The sequence below is a fragment of the Lepisosteus platostomus genome, chromosome 9 (assembly GCF_059453375.1).
Source record: "Lepisosteus platostomus isolate fLepPlt1 chromosome 9, fLepPlt1.hap1, whole genome shotgun sequence".
Lineage (NCBI taxonomy): Eukaryota > Metazoa > Chordata > Actinopteri > Semionotiformes > Lepisosteidae > Lepisosteus > Lepisosteus platostomus.
Window position 1 is genome coordinate 22351434 of NC_142619.1, and position 18299 is coordinate 22369732.

The window sequence follows — 18299 nt, forward strand, 5'->3', positions numbered from 1 at the left end:
GTCAGAACCACCGAAGATCAATAATTCTGAACCTATCGGATTTCCAAATATCAGCAAGATGAACATTTTCAGAATTATATACAGTAATTGGTGAATTATAATAACAGGTCAATAGTAAAAATTTCCAAACCCCGTTTTGTGACAATGCTGGCGGCGCAATCTATGTAAACATCAAAATCCATTCTCTACCATTATAAAACGGTATAGCCAAATCCATATTGTGGCACATATTTCTACCGGTAGACCATCTATACCGGTTATAACACCTGTAGCGGCGAGGCTTATTAATAAGGCAGAATTAAGTGTTTCTGAGCTTTCCCAAATTCGGCCCCATTTCTCTGTTCATCTCTGTGTTGCAGCCACAGAGAAACGATTCATGCAGGGTGATTTAAGATGTTTTCTCCTGATGAGGACAGCTCCCAAAGGGGGATGCACTTAGCTAAGCCTGGCTATCATGATCAATGGTCATCCATTGGCGCCTATCTGTCTAAGGAGTGCCAGTTGGACATCTGGACTGCATTACTAAGTGTCAGGAGTAAGTGACTCATATCTCACCTTGATCAACCAATCAGGGACTGGTAGGGCCGAGTAACCCACGTGGGACTCTGATGCTCATGGAACTTTCAGCCAATCAATGAGCTGAAGTTCCTCCAGGTAAAAACAGGCAACGCAGAGAGTCTGGAAGATTCAGATTCAGAAGGGAGATTCAGAAGGGATTCAGGAGAATTCTGTGGACTTTTCTAAAGGGAATTCAAAGGAGAATTCCAGGCCAGGACGGCCCAGGAGCAGAAGGCTCCCAAGGGCAGGACATTCTCGCAGCGCGCCTCCTGACCATCCTGAGTCTCAGCCTGGACAACCACGGAACGGCCAGTGTGTCCGAGTGCCAGAACTTTCCTTTGTTCTAAGAGTCTAGAGCGGAGGTTGCCAGAGAGTAACTAGAGGATCCACCCGAGGTTAGCACCAGCAGCAAGCCTCGTGAACAGGTCGGAACTGTGGACAGCTGAATCACTATTCAGAACTAGCTCTTCATCAGGAACGAACCGGTCCTCTTCCTGACTTGCTGAGACCCACAGTCATCTTTTCTCCTGTGCACAAACCTTGCTAGTTAAAGCCAACACTAACTGGCAGGCCAGTGAGCATCAGCAGCGCACCGTCGCAAGCCGCACAGCACAGCCTGGCACGGAGCCAGAGAGCGCGGATTGGACAGCAACAGCCTGCAACTGTTTCTTTGTGCCCGCAGGAGATCTGAATCCCCAGAAATTGAATGAGTATTCAACTTCAATGCATTACAGCTCGAGAATTCAATTGTTATCCCAACCAGTTGATATCAATTTAATTCCTAAGAGTTATGTACTTGTTTTGAGTATCTAATGTAGAAGTTATAACCAAGTTCATTTATGAAACGGTCTAAATGAATGATATACTGAACGTATGTCCTCTTGATATGTGTAACACTTTGTAACTGACTGAATATATACCTTTTGTATTCTGATAACCCTCTCGATAAGATCTGTTAGGTTTACATGCATATTCTATGTATTAATAAATGTATCCTCGTGTATTAGTACCTGTGTGTGTGCGTTGTTTGAGTTATGTCGCATGGTTGGACTCTAAAGCCATCAAAAGAATCAACTTTGTGATTTACTGCTACAATTAATAATTGTCTCAGTAAATGCCCAAACCCTACAGAACTGGTGCCTTCAGAGAGCCACTACATTACATTTTGGCTATGGCAACGTTACATATTTGGCGTCCCTGAACGGCTATGAAACACTACATATTTGGCGTCCCTGAGTGGCTACGTTACACACCCACCCCTAATTCTTCATATATTTGACTTTTGCATGCCTGATTGCTTTGTTGATATGACATTTTGCTTTCCTGTAGTTTACAACGGCTCCATTTTTATAAGCCTCTCCTTGGCTTTTCGTAGGGGTCTGAATTCTTTGGCTTGTCAATATGAAATTTTACAAAAGCTAATGTCAGAAGTGGCTACTTGTGTGTTGTATATTCAGCAATATTTTCACTTCCTTATTAAAAGACACTTCTTTCTTTGGAGTCAAAACAATCTTGTGATATCTGAATGGCTTCAGTGGACAGTTTTCTTGGTTGACTTGGTTGATTTCAGTTTTTGTATGTACGTTTTGTATGATCATGGCACGATCATAGTTACTCAGTGGCACACAAGGGACAGTGTGGTAGGCATCCTTTATTATGCTGTAGAAGTGAACAATTGTTTTCCCTTCTCTAGTAGGACAGTTAAAAACCTGTTTGGAAGGTCACAACTCTGATTGGAATGATTTATGTCCCCCGTAATGATGATCAGAGTGTTAGGAAATTTGTTCTCTAAGTCTATAATTTGATTTATCAGAAGCTGTTGCACTGAATGTACACTACCTTGAGAGGGAATATATATTTCAGCAAGAATAATGGATGCAAATTCTCTAGGTCAATAAAAGTTTTACAGTTTATATACAATGATTACAAGGTAGGAGAGCAGTATTTGGAAGGGAGATCGACATCATTGCTTTGGTTTATTCCATGCTGAAAAGAGAAGAAAAAAACACAATGTTTCGGACGTTGTAGTGTATTTCTTTTCTTCTCTTTTCAGCATGGAATAAACCTTCATACAGCATACACATGCTGACACAACTGTCTACTTGAACTATCACTGAATAATTTTATGTTCACATAAAAACACACTCTACTGCCTTCAGATTTGTTGCTTAGGTGTGCATCGTAATCTGCCCTAAACAGCTGTAATGTAGGTGTGTTCTGCTGATGGTTACAACTTTCTAAAGCTAAAATGTGAAAGGATTGAGATTAAGCTCATAGAGATTCAACTTTATGTTTGTAAAGTTTGTCACTTTGTGTTGGTGACTTTACAACAATTACAGTATTTACGAATAGATGATTTAGGGGTACCTGTATGTTCTACTGGATTTCAGCTTTCCAGGAGCATGGCAGGTCACCTGTTTCAAGGGTATCATTTTGAAATGTACAGATATCAATAGCCAATGTTATGTTTAGCAGAAACATTCTTGAGTTGATTGCCGTTATGAAAGTCTGGGGTAACCTGATGAAGAATACTTTACCGAATTACTTACTGTATATTGCAGTTAATATTCTAGTCTGTTACAGTGCTGCCTGGACAAAGTACTGGGATATTTTGATGCTGCATTTAGTATAAGGACAGTCTGACCACAAAAGCAGCTGTATTGGAAAGTGAACATATGATAATGTTAAATTAGTACAGGTTCTTAGTTTTCATTCCAACCCTCAATTAGACAAATTGAAAGTGTTGAACCTCTTTCATTTAAAAGGGCAAAGGTATTGGGACAACTGACTGACAAGTGTTTCTTGTTTGCTAGATGATTGTTGTAGGGTAATCAGCCTCTCATAAAAGAGCTGTGAACATTATACTATTTTTCTATGACTTTAGTGCTTAGAGCCTGTGGCTGGAGGGAGACTGCTTAGCAAAGACTCAGAGCTTGACTCAGTGCTCTATCTTGAGGTGGAAAGTTTGAAGGCGGGAGGGATTATCTTTTATTTAGAATTTAATTATTTATTTCCTAGTGTGTGAAAATGTTCTTGCTTTTGTTAGAGGGTGTCTTTTAGTTCAACCCTTTAGGGCTGGTGTATTTTTGGTGTTATTTATTTCCTGTTGTATAAATTACAATGCCGACTTGTGTAGGTGTTTGAAGGCATAGTTATGTGTGCTTTGTAATTAAGGGTAATGAGTCGCAGGAGGAGAAATTGAGTAGACTGTATTTTTCCAGGAAGGTTTTGCAGAATGAATTGGGAGTAAAGATTGTTGGTGTTATTTTTCTGAATTTGTTGCCCAAAAAAAGGAATGAGATGTTAGCTTTAAATTTGAAAGTTTTCTATGGTATGTCTCTCAGATTACACAGCACATCAACACGATTGTTGAATCGTATAACTGTTGCCCAGTACGATGTAATTGTATGTCTAAATAGGTACTTTTCAATGCAAAAGACTTCTGTTAGAGTGGATTATGAAAATGAGGTCTGGATGAGAAAATTAGATCATATCCTGATGTTTCAGGTTATGGAGAAGGTGAAACAGTTCCCCTCTCAGATTGAACTAAGGTAAAATATGGGACTCATTATTTTCAGTAGCCTCAAGTGTGCTTCACAGGCCCCATTACTTTGAGTTCCATGTGTCTGACCACTCTGATTCAGTAAGCTGCTTTTCAAAGCCCTCATCACCTATCTGCTGAAACACTGAAAAATCCACATCACTGATACAAAAACTGTCCAGTGTTATCAGGCCAAAAATATTGATACCAGTTCTCAAATGTACACTTCAAACTCAACAACATAGTGTTATGATGCAGTGTTAAGATGAAAACAAGCCATGTCTGTTGAATATTATAGTGAATCCAAGAGAACAGTGAAGTGAAGATTCAGAGATAGATGAGGACTGTTGGGAATTGCCGAAGCAGGATTTGGAGCAAATACTGATGGAGATTGCTGTGGCAGGATTAAAAAGTGGTTGCAGACTGGATTGATCTCAGGAAGATGGCAGAAGCAGAGTTGTTGCATCACCTTGCAGGATTATGGGCTAAAATCTTAGATTTATACCATTGGTCTGGTGCTCCTGAAAGCAACAGGTTACAGAGAGACAGAGCAGATTCAGGACAGATTCCACAGGTGGAAGGGGCTTCTTAGGACCATCTTTAACAAGATCAGGCTGGTCTTATCAGCCTCATTAGGGAACCTCACACACTATTGAAGCCCTGAGGGACCATTCCTCAGGGCTCAGACATTGAGTCAATAACCTCTGTGAGTGCTCTCTTTTCCAAGTTTCCAGAAGGTAACCATGTTTTTTCCCAGTTTCTGGTCTCCCAGCTCCAGTTCCCAGAACTTGCCACTGCTAATCAACCCTCCCTGACCTCACCCACGTCCCGTCTACCTTTCCTGCACCTCTTCTGCCTGTTGTTTCCTAACTGCTTCATCTGCGCACCTCAGCCATTCCCCATCCCTCCTTCTGTTCCCCCTTATCATCATTCAAAAAACTCCTTAGTCTTCACCGCTGAACAGGCTCTGGAAATAATTAATTCGCCGTGCCCCTTTTCCATCCACAGGCCTGGCATAACAAGGGTATGGTTGTTTTATAAATATTTTTAGTTTTTTTAACTTGCACTGTCTGCAGAAAACTGAGACAGCAGAATTACAAAGGCTATACCAGAAGATACATGTATAAACATCTCATCAGCACAAAAAGTAGAAAAGATGGATTAGAATTTCCTTCTGTGTTAGTGATTACACAGAGTTTGGTGATCAGGTGTCATACTGTTATCTCAAAGGGATATGCAACCAAATAGACATTTACACTCTGAAATTTACTTAAAGTGACTGTGTACCAATACTTATGCTAACTTGAAATTATTGGATTAAATATAAAGTAATGTTACCTAATATATTTAAATACTGTATATGAAGGGAATTACCCAAAATGAAATGAAAAATTTACTGTATGTATTGTTCATATAAATCTCATGATCACAAATTGCTTGACTATAAGCCAAAAAACAGTCCTAATATTTTTATTTTGTATACTGTATGTATGCAGACACACTTTATATTCCTTTCTAAGAGTGTATGTATAAGATTTGGCAATCTCTTGTGCTAAAGGAAGATTATTACTAATCTTGCAATTAACATGATTTACATGTCAAATGGCCACAAATTAATAAAGATTCATGAAAGCAAGATAATGTGCATTCAGGATTGAAAATAAGGATGCAGCAGGGTTACAGATCCTAAATGAAAGACAGTTTGGTAGATCCAAAATGACTATCACAGATTTCAGACTTGATGTATTGCTCTGTGATCTGTGGTAGTCACATGAAATGCTTAAGATTAAACCACATTCTGGAAACTGGCTTTTATGCAAATTCACAAGAGTCACTGCATGGAAGAGAGAAAACCACTAGGCCTTGGACCCCTGAGATATACTTACTCCCTTCGGGAGAGTTGTTTTACTCTCACTTCATTCCCAGTACTCTAATACACCTGTACATACTGTATGTATATATCTGTTGAACATATTTCTGTAAAATGCTCTTCGGCAATTTGTTGTGAAGGGTAGTATAGGAAATAAAGATTGATTAATGTAAATGTTTGGAATGAGTGAGCTAGTCATGTTGTAGGAGCAGATTTCATGCTCATCTTTAAAGACAGAACATATCTGAGAAGATATATTTTATGTTATATGTTATATTATTGGTTAAATAAGGTATCAATAACCGAACAAACTTATTTGTAAACTGTAAACTTTTTTGTTCTGATATCTTAGAAAGACATTATGAGCAATTTGAAAATAACCATGGAAAATAATAAAGAGAAGTTTATTGGATAAAATATGTTATAAATATTACATTACAAAATATAAAATTCAATTTTAGATTTTTAATCTGAAACGTTACTGACTTTAAGAGAATAAGCAAGCAGAAAGGATTCCGTAAAATGGAAGATGTTACTTATCCACATCTTAGAAAGCCTGATTGCTGTGAAGCTTCAGGCAAATTCTAAGTACGATGTAAGCCACCAAGTAGCAACATGGCTTTAAACACCCTCAGGGCAGGCAGCTTGCAAATATAAAAAATCATTTATAATCATATCATCTGGCTCCTGTAAGCAAACTGTCAACAGAATAATTTAATATGAATTTAGCTTGATAAATGAAAAAGCATTAGGTATTCATTAACATTTTGTAACAAAGAAGCAAATGAGACAAAAAATACCACTGAGCTTCAGAGACTATGATATGATCTTAGCTTAGTTCTCTAAATAAAAACTAAAAAAAGTTACTAAATTGTAACTCCAATTTATTTTGATTTCTGTAAATTCCACCCTCATTAGTCATTAGATTTATGGTAATTAGTAACTGTAATTAATGACTTTACACAATGTAAAATAAGTAAATTTAAAAATACAGTGGAAGCCGAAATTTACAATAGGAACAAACTGCTGCTCATTTGGAGTAGGTAAAATGGAAGGTTCCAGTTTTTTTAACAAATCAAGACTTTTTTTCTAATAATAAAGTATAATATGTATACTATGCTTAACATTTTTATTATTATTTTATTTAATCACAGTATGTGGAATATTAAAATAATATTAATTATAAAAGTAGGGCTGTTTCACAAAGCAAAATCAGCCAAATACTGTATATAAAATTAGCCTGCTGTGAATGCAAAGTATTTTATATTTGCAACACACTGGTTAGACAGTGTAACTAAAAGAAAAAGGAAATTTTGGTGAATATTTTTATTTTCATGAGAACATTGAAAAGTAATGGGAAATTGGATTATATGGTCACTACTATTTGTTGTATGTTGAATTTCCACAGCAGAATGCTAAGGAGTGACACCAGTTGTATCATACCTTAGTGGAAACCAGGCCAAAAGAGTCTTCAAATGGATTTCCGGAGAAGTCTCAGATTATATAATGATTTTGCTAACTCTATGATAGATACAATGATTTATATTTTGTTTTAACGCTAATTATACAATCTAAATTATATAGGGCAACTGAAATGAACATGAAAAGACATTTTTTTCATTTACTTAAACAAAACATTGTCACACTCCTGTGTTTAATCAAATTGCTTTATTGTTTCACAAATTACTTACTGGCAGCTTTTTTATGCAACAGGGTCTGGGTTTGATCCTAGCCAATACTTTGTTGTGCTTTTAACAAATTGTCCCTTATGTTTAAATAATCAATTTTAAAATCTATTTTTTATACATGTTTTCACTGCCCCTTTTGTCTTCTTACTAGTTGATATACTTTTTGTATTGTTTTTTATAATCATTTGGCTTAACCAAAGTTTTGAAAATGCTTTCTCACTAAGTACCTACTGTATGTCTGCTTAACACTGGAATAATTGTCTCGTACTCGGTGGTAAATTTGGTGGGGGAAGTGAAATGGGGTGTTTTTTGCATTTTTTTATTTGCACTACAGAACATCTGAAGAAACACTCATAGCACACACAACACAGCCCTGATTGAATAAAACAATTAGAAATTGGATGGAGGTGTTCTGTCCTGCAGCGCTTGATTTTGTGGGGGCAGTGATCTCCTTACCAGGTACAGGCCAGACCTGCTTAGCTTCAGTGGCTTTCCAGTTGTGAATTAAAAGGGTGATATATTGTAACTGGCTGGACTTGAAAATACATTTTACCTGAAATATTTCATGCTGTCTGTTTTGAGTGCAATATAACCCATGAAAGTCAGAAAACTGCTATTGACCTACCCATGGATATTGCATGGTTTTAAAGCCACTACAACATGTGTATAATATTTTTAGAATCAAAAGCTAAAATAAAATTATGTTTCTTGTTACTGATATTGTGTATAGACACATTGTACACTTTACTATACTTGCTACAGTACTTTATTATAGAATGCTTAATAAATAATATATTACGCGCAAATGTTAAAAAAGTCAAATAACCTTTACCTCAGGTTCGCTTGTTTGTTGTCCTGCATTGTTTGTTTATTTATTTTACATCGAAATGCCAGGAGCTAAGAGGAGAAAAGTTGACGAAGAGTGCCATGTTTTTAATGGGAAGTGGACTGAAAACTATTTCATGATTGAAAGCAATAACAAAGCGTTGTGCTTAATATGCAGAGAAACTGTCGCTGTTCTCAAGGAGTGTAATATCCAAAGGCATTACGATACAAAGATAAGTACCCAGACTTAACTGAGTTTCCTGGGTAAAACATATCTCAGTGTTACGGGAGCCAGTCCTGACTCCTGTGAAGTGCGTAGTTTAGGATTCTATGCAGACAGTATAAATGTCTGGAAGAGACTAGAGAAGGGCTACAGTTAAATCATGGTGAGGAATGGAAGGGATGGCGAACAGGGGGCAGTGCCGACAGTGATCCAGGTGCATGGGGAGAGCGCAGGCAAACGATTCCAAATGAGGGAAGTCCAAGTGGGAAACCAGGGCGCAGTCCAGGGTCCAAGTGCCGGGAGATCCATCCAAGACAAACAATTAAACCAGGATTGTTTCAGGAACAGGAACAAGGAAGTTAAAAATAAGGTAATGAGACCAGGCACTCTGAGCCTCAGACTCAGCTGGTTAGTATGCCATTCGTATGCCGTTTGTAAGCCATGCAGACGTAGGGCGACTTGGTGCCAGGCGGGCCTCCAGGCATCCGTCTTCCAATGCAGAGCCCTGAGGTTTGGGGGCACAGGGTTTAAACAATTGTCACACTCAGTGAGAAACGTATTTCCTGCTTAGGGTGCATTTTTATGGATAGGGCTATAGGCTCCCATTTATTTTGTGGCATCTGTGGTGCAGAGAAAGAGATTTAACTGAAGGTTGCTTTGTATTTAGTTAGAAGGCAGTTTATCTCTTATGTGGCCTCTGTAAGCATTAAGAGTTTAATCCTTAGTAGCAATCTGGGGTTTTCAGAGTGCCCAGAATGTTAGGCCTCTGAAGCACCTTGTTTGTAAATACTGTACATAGAGTAACTTGTGTGTTGTATGTTTTGTTGTATGTAGTGTGGTTTGTGTCTTGTCATTGTTATAAATATTTGCTTAACCAAGTGTGTCTGGATTATTGCTCGTCTCACCAAAGCTGTGTCAGAGAATAAATAATTCATGTGCCTCTAATTATACCAACCAATCAGGTATATTCTAGAGAAATGACTTACAAGTTAGGGGTTATGAATAATTATTTTACTTATTGTCTTAACCACTCGATCAAATCCTTTTTTTTTACCATTTTCGAAACCCTCTATTTGTAACAATATTCAAATTCTTACAAATTCTGTACAATTTGTGTGGGGACTACCGAATAAGATGGAATAAGATACTATTAATCAAGATTCTACACTTTATTAATGCAATAAAGTCCCCTCTTTCACCTAGGGGAGAGAGCCTAGAAGAAGGAACTTTTCATCTTGCAAAGTCACAAAGTGAGAAGTAATGGAAAAAGATTAAGATGTTTACTGCCTTATAAACCAGAATAAAACACATATACAGAAACAGAGCTGGATTTCAAATCAACTTAGTTTGCCATGACTAACATTCAGAAAAAAATAGTTTATTTGTTTTCTGTACCATCAAAGAATTCCAGAGGAAATAGTGTAGCTATGATTAGAAGAATCAATCAAATAGGTTGACCTTTATTGCATCCACCCATCTTCTATTATACCAAATACGAAGATTCTTCAAATAAATTGACTCTACCAAAGAAACAAAGACAGGACACCCTGTGGTGATATCGCTAATTAAATTAAAGACTGCAATGCTCGACTCAAAAACATGCAGTAGAACATACATTTGTGTACAGATGCAGCCATTCAAAATGGGTGAGTTATTTCACGGCATACCGCGACACGCCCACCGGGGTATCACGCGGTATCACGTGTGTCACGTGGTATCACGTGTGTCACGTGACTAGCTATCCGGCGTCGCCTTGTAAAACCGCCAGGGGGAGCTTAACCTCTCATGTACAGCATTCGAGCCTTTAATTTTGAACTGTGTATTACAGCATGTTAATCATCAGTCATTCAAATGTTGGTATATTTTATGAAAGCAAGATTGCTCAGTTGGACAAAAGTACACAACCTACCTTTATCAGAAATATTTATGCATCAAAGCCTTTACTGACGATATTACTAATAGTATTAATAATGGATGACTTTGGACAAGCTGTATACTCAAAGTATAATTTCTTTAGCACATTTGTACAAGCACTTGGAATCTGTCCAAGCCATACTTTGTCAGGCATTTTGTTTTACTTCAACGGGCATAAAAACTTCCTTGCTTTTAACAGGGCGTTTCATAATTTCTAACTACGAAAATGATTTAAAATGCGACACCTATCATGAAAAGAAAAAAATACACACCAGTATTCCATTTCTCCCTAAACATTGTAAGCTTCGAAGTCTTTAACTAACGTGATACCGGAGTCAACAAGCATACTTTTAGAATTTGATTTAAAGGGAATATAATATGGAATCGCGTATCTCAAGAATTTAATAACGGTATGATTATATCCGTGTACTGCGGGAGGGCTGTTTCGCCTGCCTGCTTATGCGAGCTGTCTTGTAGCCTACTGGTCTAGGTGCGTGACTACCAACTGGCAGGTTGTGTGTTCGAATCCAGCTGGTGCTGGACCTTTCAGTTTTATTTATTTATTTTTGAATCGCGTAACATAAACATATTACCGTATGCAAACTGTACTGTATACAATATGTATATGTATATTTAATGTCTTAACTGTGCCCGTTTAAGTATTGAATATTCATATCTAATTTTACCACTGAAGGGAAATCTTAACATACACATACAGTATATGGCTGGTCTCGGTACTTTAAAGAAAAAAATACACACCAGTATTCCATTTCTCCCTAAACATTGTAAGCTTCGAATGAAACCACTAAATAAAGACATAAATATAGAAATCTTAAGATTTGTTTTATTTAATGTTGGTAGCAGGATGAACTGTCAGAGTGTATATTTTGTCGCAAAGTTGCTACAAGATGTTAACAGTGAAAAAGGTATTTAGAAATGAGTTATTTCAAGATGAAAAAGAAAACATACACGAAACATGGTTTCATTACGACCAGAATCGGTCTTGAGATATTTTTAACTTGATTTACAGTATTTGAGAGGTATGTCTTAACACCGATACTACAGTGCTTAAGTACTGCTCACGTATATGTTTCTAGGTTTATATTATGCATTTCATACGGTCAAATTACTTTTGAGCAACTAATAAGAAGCGCTAAACGGTATGCGTTTTAGTTTCGTTTTGTGCTGGGACCCGTGGATTGATTAGAGATATCAAGTACATACAAGTCATTTTTTAAATGTTGTAGTTCGTCTTGAAAAAATGTTACAAGTACATCATCTATCAACAATTACACAGGTTCTGTTTCCATATTGCGGATTTTGGTTAGGTACAGTATTATCAAATCCAGTGGCGCTGTGTGTTACTTTACTGAGTCCCAATCTGTGATTGAAACCTGTAAAACCGGTTTAATTCGTCACAGCCAGCACTCTTCAGGTGTGAGGGTCTTCTGCTCAGAATGAAACGCTAAAATGTTTGTGTATATTCTAATGGTAGTGGGGGCAGGGTGTGTGGGAACAGGTTTGTTCTTCACACCTGAAACATTTTCTCTGAAAGGATTTTCTTCGGAGTTTAACCGATCTTGTTACAGCATGTTACAGTTTACTATTATTAACCTTATTAATTTTAAGTGCTTAATGTAAAATCTTGTAAAAATATATTTTCATTGTTCAAATATACATTAATATACATTAAGTCTGACTATCATATAATAAGTTAAATACAAAACTAAAGAAAAAATAGGGTTAAATATAATTCAAAATATTTTGCTAACAATGTTAACTGTTTATGAATAATAAAATGTATTAACTAAGGAGTAGGATGGCACAGTTGTTAGAATGTTTTTTGTTTTGTTTCTTTTTCATAAATACAACAGTAGTACCTGATGTCTCAGTGGCTTTCAAAATTAAATTATGCATGCAAACCTGTGAACTAGAAAGATAACTATGATTTTAATACTAATTAAATGACCGCGGGCACTTCCCAGCCCTCTACATTCTCAGAGTAGAACAGACTAACCTTCTAATGAAAGACGGTCCACCCCCCACGGACAGGAAAAGTGCCCACAGGCACTTAAACTTAATATGGTCAGTAACGGTAAACAGTAACATGGTAAGAAGGAGCACGTACAAACGTTTTCGAAATAACCACATGTAAGACTCTGATTCTAAAAATGTTTAGGGAGAAAGTGGAATACTGGTGTGTATTTTTTCTTTAAACTACCAATACCAGCCATATACAGTCTGTAACGTAGGGATTTCTATATGTCTTTATTTAGTGTTTACATTAGTGACAATGGCTAAACTTTTAGCTTCAGTAAAGTGTACATATCTCCCCTTTTTATAAAACGACTTGGTTGAAAACTGTTCCAGAGCCACTGTTGTTTCATCAGTGAAAAGTACATCATGAAATGCCTCTCCCTGTTCAATCCACTGGAAAAAAGAAAAGGAGCATAAAGCTTCTGATGGTCATAAACGATATTCATTTAGGAGCAGCATCAGAGGTATGTTTTTAACTGCACTGCATTGGAGAGAATACCATAGTGTGTTTTTTTTTTTACTCCCTGGCGGAAACTGGCTTCCAGAAGAATCAGTATGGCTCAGAGATTAAATAAAACTTCACAGACATTAACGAAGAGCATAACGCGTGTACTGTATACACTGCAAGTACAACCCAACTCTCTGCAGGAGTGCTGGCTGTGACGAATTGAACCGGTTTCACGGGTATTTTCAAAGTAGGAGGCATGATTTCCAGCGAAAGACACCCCCCCCCCCCCCCTCAAAAACCCAGTAAATACAGTACTTACTAGTTAAAGGCTAGGCTCCCGACTACGGCGAAAGGAACCCTTCTTTCATTAGAAGACAATGAACATATTTTAGCCCTGAATGAATTAATAGCAAACATGGTTTACATAAAAGACATTTTTCCAAGAAAGTTTAGCCTTTGTCACTAATGAAACCACTAAATAAAGACATAAATATAAAAATCTTAAGATTTTTAAAATACATGACTTTGCTAAAATTTATTTGAAAATAAAAACAATTACAACTGCCAGGGGAGAGAGAGAACAGGGGATGGATGTTGGTTTTGCATAAGGGGCGGGGCTATGGAAAGTAGGTATGTTTGGGAATGTGTAGTTACATGTTCTGGCTGTTTGTGAATTATCGTTGTTGAGTATGGAGTGTTGAGGTATTGACTTTGTGTAATGCTTTATGTTGAAAATTGAGGTGGATTTTGTTTATGATAAACAGGATAAACTGGGATGGGAGGAAGGTTTGGTTTTGCATAAGGGGCGGGATTATGATAATTGGAGGACTTTGCGAGTGTAAAATGGTTTGATTATTTGATTTTGTATTGTGGTTGTTATCTATGTTTTTGGTTGGTATTATGTTTATAAGGTTGTTTTTGTTGGTTGGTTGTTATTATGGTTATTAATAATACGATCTATAGTTGAAATCTGAGCCTAAATAAAAAGAAAAAGCAAGTGATTAGGTTTATGAGCAATCTAATTACTTATTCGTTTAAAAAGCTATATAAAATAAAGTTTATTATTAATTTGCTGGACAGAGCGGTGAACATTATTATGCATAAGACAAAGATAACGATCCTGATCAGTTTAGAAATCTGTGTACGCTGTAAGGTTTTTACTTCTTAAACTTTTAAAATACACGTTTTGAATAGAAAGAAATCCTCTTCCTGGTATAGCAAACCAGCACGTCTTTTTTCTCCAATCAGAGGGGTGTCAGATGGTGTCAGCCAATCACCATTCTGCGTTGGGTAGCAACGGGTGACTGTTCTCAGGCGGAAGATGTAAACAGCTTAATGTTCGTGTTAAATATTTTTTTTTAATTAAAATTCATTCTATACAGCAATCGCATATTTGGGTACCGTTTCATAAAACTTTCATGCTTAAAATGTTTAGGGAGAAATGGAAGACTGGTGTGTATTTTTTCTTTAAACTACCAAGACCAGCCATACACAGTACAGTTTACATACATACAGTAATGTTTTAAATTAATATCGTTTATGACCTTCAGATGCGTTATGCTCCTCTTCTTTTTATGCTCAGCTACTAAAATTTCCCTTTAGTGGTAAAATCCATATAAATATTCAAAACTAAGCGGATTAAAATGTGCACAGTAAAGACATTAAATGATTAAATCTTTGCACTACCAACCAATGCACCACGAGTGCCCCTGTCGGTCATTTTGGCCAGCCAATCACTTGCCCTGCGGTACCCTCCGGTGCCCCGCGGTGGCTTGTGGGTAGGTTACCGTACCGTGGGTTTTTACCGCGCATTTTGAATGGCTGCATCTGTAAGTTAACAAATCCACATAAGTACAGTCACAGTTAAAATTCTGAACACCTGGAAAACTGATCTTGAGCAAATTCTTAAAATTAATTATTGCTTTTAACCTGCAGATTTAGAGTGTGAGCAAAGGAAAGACCAACTAGCATACTATTTAGTTTAAGTTTTTTTTCAAGTGATTTAGATACATAAAAACAAAATATTGGATTGAAAAACAGTTTTGACAAGGAATAGATCTTGGATCATTTAAAACTGAACAACCGAAGTCAACCTAATATCTAAACTACCTATAATCAGTGAAGAACTGCGATTCATGTTCCAGACATTTGATTTCACCTTAACCCTTCATCTGAAGCCTACAAGATAAAAAGATAAGGGGCTAGTGCCAAGCGACATAGGTCCAAAGTAAGTGAGGTCAAGCATTAAGCGAATATTAAAGTAATAGAAACATGAGGATGAACAAGTTAGAGAGGGAAATCTCCATGGTTTTTAGAAAAAAAAACTTTCAGCAAAATGTCTTCTTCTCAGTTATCCATGTCTGTAGCACAATGGAAGAAAGAAAAGTACTGAGTACTTTACTTACATGGATAAGTTCTAAAGGCAAATCCCATCTGCTGTTTCAGAGTCAGCCTGTGTGTGGTAAAATGTCCAAAGCTTTAAACTATAAAATATCTTAAAAAAATTATCTGCATATCAAGTAATAACCTCTTGGTTTCCCTGACAGATGATAAGCAAATCTCATGTAAAGTTAATTAGGAATGATAAATGCAACATTCAGAGTACTTCCCCTGATAATAAACCTTTTAAAGAAAAAATAAAGCAGTACTTTATCATCCACTTCATAGATTATCCATATCTGTGTTTTGCTGATAGCATGCACTTTTAATTACTTTTCAGATGTTTAATTAGCACCATTTATTTTCATCTTATGTAGAGAAGGAGGAATACAGATAATTATAAAAGTGATTAAAAAAAGCTTTTGTAAGAAAAAAGCTAATGAATTTCTTTGAGTAATTGCTGCAAGCGTCAAGGTTTAGTTAGGCAGTGTGCTTGCAAACACTCTTTATCCACTGCCGTCTTCACAAGGACATTAGTGCATCAGTACAAGTGTATGTAAAGGCTGGTTACACTGCCTTTTCATTTAAAACAATCATCCTGTGCAGTGCAGAATGAAACGCTTTTAAGTAATCCCTCATTTTTTGTATTCAGTTCTCCATCCATCATCTGAAAACATAGCTGACATCCACTTTGTCTAGGTTCCTCTCTGCTGACTTGTGATTCACCATTGTATTAGCGGACAGGGATCTTGAAGTACAAAACCCTTTCATGCTTTTGCCATACTGAAAACTGCACCGTTACACTTGATAGAAATAAATTAATTAGAATTATCACATGTAGTTCATTCATAGAGCATAGTGCCTGTTGTTAAACTTTTGTATGCAGATAAAATGTTGTTTAATATATTTGGAAAAAATATCTTTCTTGGAAAAAAAAAATGAGATGCCTAGTTGAGCATATCTTTATGCTTTGTTTTTTTATCTTTTGTCTCCAAAATGATAGGTGTATCTTTACATTCACCACACATTTAAATTTAATCCCCACAGTACGTGTTCTTTAAATATCACTTCACCATATTAGACATCCTGGTTACCCTAACAAGTGAACCACTTTAAAAAAATCATATGTGTTTGCTGTTCAATTGATTTGAGTTATAAATTAAACGCAACTACCTGTAAATGTTGATTTAGTATGAAAATCGAAGTGCATATTTATTACTTGTTAAAACATTTAGCTTTATTCAGCATTTACTGCATTTCAATGCCACTTATTACATGACGTCCATTATTGTTGGTATAAACAATAAAAAAATGTATTTCTAAATATACAAAACACATATATACAACATATGATCTTTTGCATTTATTGATATGACAGATAACTACAAGGAGCTAGGTTTTGTAGTCTCTCATGAGTTTCTTGAACTTCCCAGGAGGATTATTCAACTATTCCTCCATGCAGAACCTCCAGAACATACCATATTCAGCCTTTGAGTGAGATGTGCTTTCTTTTGTTCCAACCATAAATCTTCCACAAAGGACCAGCCAAGAGCACTGAATTTATGCTCTCCTTACCATTTGGCCTGTAAATTGATGCAGGTTTAGCAGAAGGCACCAGTTTATTAGAAATGAAATGTCCTGGCAAACATTTGACTCTATGCTTTATTCCTAACTAGAAAACAAGGACCTGGGGATGCAAAACATCCTCAAAGCAAAAGATATCCATTTCTATTTCAAATGATTCTTACACTTGTTGGTGGGGGTTGTAATCATCACACTAGCCTTCATCTTTTTGACGATGGATACCATTGTTGGTACTGAAATGTCTTTATTATAGCAAACTCTATAGAGTTGTTCAGGCTGGTAATCTTTTAAGATATGTAGACAATTCTCTAACATTCTCCATAATTAAATGGTTCAGTGAGTTTTTCTTCTATGCTCACCTCCTTTTCATACACAGTTTTAAGCAAAATGACTTCCAGAAACTTCTGTGAAGTTGTTGAGCCATTGTGAAACTACCAGATGATTAACAAATGTCATGAATAAATTTAGAGGGTAATTAATTTAAATTGCTGATGGATGTATATGAACTTTAGGTCCTACAAATGCTTAAGTATTTCTTGTAATGTGTTGAGAGAATGCTGTCTTTGTGGTCAAAACAGGTAGTATTTTATCAATGATAATATTTTCAGGCATTTTTTTTTTCAAAGGTGGGGATTTCTGTAAAGATTACATTTATAATATTCTTTAGCAACAGTTTTTAGATTTTACTTTAAATATAGCCAAATGAACACCACGTCTGGCATACTGTATAGGTAAATGCTCAAAGGCATTCACTAAGACAATGCTGTCACACTATGAATCTTGGTAGACACTTATACAGTAGATCCTGGGTGTGAAGTATTCAAAATAAAATAACATTTTATTGTCATGCCACTACTAATCTATACCAATGTAGCACTTTAGAATGATCCACAGCTCTATTGTATGTATCTGCTTCCTTTAAAAAGTATTTGAAAAAGGGCTTTTGAAAACCCAGTCTCTAAGGATGTAGTCTATCAGTGTTTTGCAATAGCAGAGCTCTCATATGCTGAATCATTTAATTGAATTAATTTTAACTTGTCTTCTGCTATAAAAAGTTTTAAATATCTGATGTATGTTTACTTTTAATGAGTAATTTGAAGTTTACTATATACTGTATAGTATATAGTATATTGTTAAATAAAAAAGAAAATATAAGTTATATATATATCTTTAAAGTCAAAAACAAGTTTAGAAAAGCCTATGTAAAAATAGTATAATGAGCAATAAAATGT